A 5,325-nucleotide genomic window follows, 5' to 3' on the forward strand; every position below is an offset into this window, starting at 1 on the left:
TTAATGTTAACATCTGCTGAGGTCACTTACTTTGTGAAATAATAAATTATCAAATAGGACCATAAAAATGTGACGATTGCCCGTACAGTGTGCACCATATGGCCCAATTCAGTACTAATACAGGGAACAACACAGACTTTGTAAACAATAGGGATAATATGGCCTGTGTTAATGAGAGTAGATTTCTATCAAGTAGTGAATTTTCAAAGTCATATAATGATAAATTTTGGCCTCACAGAAATGAGGCTAATATTATTAGCCATTTATTGCAAAGGAACTAAATCTTTTCAAATTAAACTCATGATGGATTTTAATCACTTGGCTAATGTTGGTAAATGATTATGCCTCAAACCATTACGATAATGATCATTATTAACAAGAGTCTGTTTTTACAATGTTTCTAATGCTTAAAATTAATCCAGAAGTCAAGAGCTATTAAATCATTTCACCTGCAGCAGAATTTAAAAGATGCACATATTTCATGTAACTGCAATTTAAAAACAAATGCTAAGAAGGCAGTGGAAAAATTCACAAGAAAAACAAGCTGTTAACCACAGTGCCACCAAGTGACCAATCTCAAAATTCCATGTATAATCTAAAGGGTAAATATACCAAGGAAAATAGTTACGTGCAGACAGGAGACCACAGCGAAAACCCCAGATGGATTCTGGTTATGGACCTATAATGAGTCTCAGAACTCTAAGAGGTCAATTTCTAACTCTCTAGTATGATAACGTTCATCTGGGAAACCTCAGGAATCATCAGAGGGTTGCCAGAGAGCTTGCAAATTGCAGAATTTGAACTGCAGATGAAAATAAGCCTTTTTAAACAGCAGCTACATTTTCCAAAGTTAAAAAAAGTGTGTTTGACTGATTTGAAAGAGCTGACCATTACATTCGACGCGATGTTATTGTCAAGCACAACGAATAAGGTATGAACAAAAGAGAAAATAATAATAGAAAACTTTTTTTTGAAAGTGTCTCACTCTGTCACCCAGTCTGGAGTGTAGTGGTGTGATCCCGGCTCACTGCAACCTCAACTTCCTAGGCTCAAGGTATCCTTCTGCCTCAGCCACCTAAGTAACTGGGAGTACAGGTGCATGTCACCATGCCTGGGTAATTTTTTTTTTTTTTTTGGTAGAGACAAAGTCTTGCTATGCTGCCCTGACTGGTCTTGAACTCCTGGGCTCAAACAATCCTCCTACATTGGCCTTCCAAAGTGCTGGGAATACATGTGAGCCACCAGGACTGGCCAGTAGAAAACTTTTTTTTTTTTTTTTTTGAGTCATTCTCACTTCATTGCCCAGGCTGGAGTGCAGTGGCATGCTCACAGCCACCCCAGCGTCGACCTGCTGGGCTCAGGCAATCCTTCTGCCTTAGCCTTCCAAGTAGCCGGGACTACAAGCACATGCTATCATGCCTGGCTTATTTTTTGTTTTATTGTAGAGACGAGGTCTCACCATGTTGCCCAGGCCGGTCTTGAACCCGCGAGCTCAGGCATTCCTCTCGTCTCGGCCCCCCAAAGTGCTGGGCTTACAGGTTTGAGCCACCGTGCCCGGCCTAGAAAACATACCTCCACTAAAATTCTCTAGGTGTCAGGTTTAAAGCTTATAAAATGTTTGAATTAGATTAAATGATTTCTAAAGTCAGTTCCCAAGCCAGACATCCTAGGGCAAGAAACGTTCAAGGCACACGGCTCCACAAATTCTATGCCAGAGCATGCACGTTAAATGCTTGTATCGGATAAGATTGTACTTTATTAATCTAACTGATAACATATCTAAGTTGAAGTAAAATATTAAAAGGTGTTAAATAAATTTTTTTAAAAAATTAAATCTTATAAATCCGGAAAAAAAATTGAAAGCCTTACCAGTAGTGTTTAAACCATGTATTTTATTCATTCATTTAGCAAGTGTATCCTGAGTTCTAACTATGTGCCAGGTATAGTGCTACATTCTGGGAATAACAACATGCCATGGAAACTTCCAAGATGGGAAGGTATCATTAATAGAAGGAACTCAAAGGTAATCATGTGAAGCTAAAGGAGATATGAATTGGAAAAGGATGAAAATTTATGTTGGTTTCCAAGGCATGTGTAGAATCATTTCAGACTATAGACTAAAGTATCTGACCCACCCTTATGAGCTGTCCCTGGAAATGCTGTTTTCCATCCTGGGCCAACTTCAGGAAATTGAAAACCAACCACCCAACAAAAATGACTAAGGGAGTGATGAATCTGAATGACTAATGGGAGAAACTGAAGAGAAGCTAAATATAAACCATTTGACTATATAGACTGACCAAACCAGGTCTAAAAATAGGAAACCAGTGAGGGATTAATATTGTTTTCCAGCACACAAAGAGATAACCATGGGTGTGAGTGGTAAGATGGAGTTAGGAAGAGGAAACTTTTGATAACATCAGAAAAAAAAACTTCCTGTCAAGAGAAAATCTATAAGTTAATACAATTACTAGAGGGAAATGTTAGAAGTTCCATTTGTTGATAGGTTGGGAACCTACTAGCTATAGATCTGAGGTATCTATTGTTAGTATCCCAGGAGAAAAGTGGACTGGTGGTGCCTCTCAGTCTCTGGCTTAAGCTTTGAAGATGCTCAGGAAATAAAAGGAAAATCCTCCAGAGAGAGGGGCTGAGGAAAAGTAAGTGTGTTCTCAGTGGAATACGGAAATGCATTGTGGCCTGTTTAAAAATTACAAACTATTCAATGAAATATTTTTTCCCTTTCACTTGTTGCTTCTCTCCCATTGGTTTGAGTCAAGAGGCTAAACAGGCCCAATATTCTACTTTCCTGAGGAATCCAGTCCTTAATGCTACTAACTAAAAATAATACAAGAGATGTTATCTAAAAGAAGAGGAAGAATGTCAACACTTGCCATGCATAACAACTCAAATGCCCGATTCTCTTTCTCCTGTACTGAAATCAGAAAAACATGCAAAAATGTCACCTGGCCAAGGTGAGTTAGCTGAAGAACGTTCAGTCTGTCTGATTTCCACTGACTTGTCTACACCCTCACGATCCAGTACAATGACCTTTAGGGAATCAGAATGTCTCCTGATCCTGTTGAACAGGCGCAACTTTCAATCAGCTCATTCTTGTCTCTAGTCTGACCATGCCAGAGACGCCCAGCCGTTATTTATCTTCTATTGCATTTTTTAAAACAAAAAGCTCTGTTGTTTCAAAGCCTTTCGGGTTCTGTGACTACCTTTGCTTGGCTTCTGTCCCCAGTTTAGGGGTTAGTCCTGTTATTCTCATAACTTCAACCAGGTGGTTTGGACGTTGGCTCTTCTAGTTAATTATGTGACTTCTGACTTTAACCATCTGCCATGTTTCTAGAGTGACAATGGGCTGCACTTTCCTTTCAGTCTCCTGATCTTTTTTTCTCCTCAACTATGACCCTGATGTTGATTCATAGAATGTTGTAGTAATCGTTGCTCTGATCTATGGGAAAATTTTAATATTTGATTAAATGTTTCAGGCTTAATATGCTGAAAATGTTCTAGTTTTCAGAACTGTGCCTGTTTGTCATGCAAAAACACTCTTTTTCCTTTTGTCATTCTAGGTATAAATGAATCGTTATGATAATAGTGGCTTATTAGCTGAAGTAAAAACATAGTTTAAGTTATCATTTAAGTGATAAGTTATTAGTAATCACTTTTACAGGTAAAGGGATTTTAAAAAATGATTTATGCCTTGTGTGTGTGTGCACAAAGAATCAAAGTAGTGGGATTGTTTTGTTTTGTTTTAATATGAGTAGTTAGAAATACAGGTTCTAGAATTATCATATAACTGATATATCCAGTTGGTTTATCAAAGTGTTATCTACCATAGCTTATTATGTGCACTCTATAATTTTCTTGCATAAGGAAATGATTATTATTTCTTTCAAATATAGCTGGCATTCACATTTTTTCCTCCATCCATAATTTAGAAATTTTGATCAACAGACAGGTAAATAGATGGTCTTTTTTAATGAGTCATAATTAAAGTGCCAAATGCTTACTTATGCTAGGAAATAGATTGCCTTAAAAGACACCTATACATATGCCTCAAAGGGACCCATGTCTTCAGTTGCTGAAAGTAATTATAATAGAAAATTGTAATTCTAGCTTATGGTGGAGTACAAACACTAAAACTCCAATACTTGTTAGAAATATGTCACAATTTACAAAAATGTCAAAGTATTCTTACCCTTTTTCTCAGCTGCTTCCAGAGTACAAGTTGACACGGGCAGGATCAGTTAACATGATTGCCTGAATTCTCCTTGGTAATCTGCTGTAATTGCCAAAGCATATGACTGGGAAAAGTAAGATGTATGAGTTCTCTATCCATATATATTTATCCTTTCTACCCTCCCCTCATAGTTTTGTGCGATATGCTTCTTGGCCACATGGGTTTTGGAATTCTATCTAATCGAGTATTTCACACCCAAGAAACCAAAACGAATTCTTACTTCTATATTATCATGCTTTTGAAAAATAAAATGAGAAAGAATCTTTAAAAATCAAAGGGTTTGTAAACATTAGATCCTAAATCTGAATCTTAGAATCTTAGGTATTTTGGGAACTGGGATTTAATTATACTTGTTATACTTACTTTGTTCATAATATCACATGAAATTACCCATTTTAATTGACAAATAATAATTGTGAATATTTATGGTTCTCAGAATATTACTTGATCTATGTATACATTATAGAAAGAGTCAATCAAGTTAATTAACATAGCTATCATCCCACTAACATCATTTGTTTGTGATGAGAACATTAAAATTTGATTCTTCTAGTGATTTTGAAATATACAGTACATTTTCAACTGAGGTTACCACACAGTGCAATAGATCACTAAAGTATATTCCTCCAGCATAATTGAAACTTTGTAAAAATGATGGTTAGATGCCACAAAGTAGATGGCAAAGGCTGAACTGAATGCGAATTGTCATGCCCAAGGATCTTTTTCTCCAATGCCAGCCTGTCTTCCTTGCATACAATTGAACTTAGCATTTATATAGGTTAGAAAAGTCAAATATTGCCAGGCTCGGTGGCTCATGCCTGTAATCCTAGCACTTGGGAAGCCAAGATGAGAGGATCATTTGAGCCCAGTTGTTTGAGACCAGCCTAGGCAACATAGTGAGACCTCGTCTCTACAAAAAAATAAAAAAATAATTAGCCATGCCTGGTGGCGTGAGCCTATTGTCCTCGTTACTTGGGAGGCTGAGGTGAGAGGATCATCTGAGCCCAGGAAGTTAAGACTGCATTGAGCCATGATTGTGCCACTGCACTCCATCCTGAGTGACAGAGTGAGACTCC

Source organism: Carlito syrichta, unplaced genomic scaffold (assembly GCF_000164805.1).
Source record: "Carlito syrichta isolate Samal-C Ts95f unplaced genomic scaffold, Tarsius_syrichta-2.0.1 Scaffold313431, whole genome shotgun sequence".
Taxonomy (NCBI): domain Eukaryota; kingdom Metazoa; phylum Chordata; class Mammalia; order Primates; family Tarsiidae; genus Carlito; species Carlito syrichta.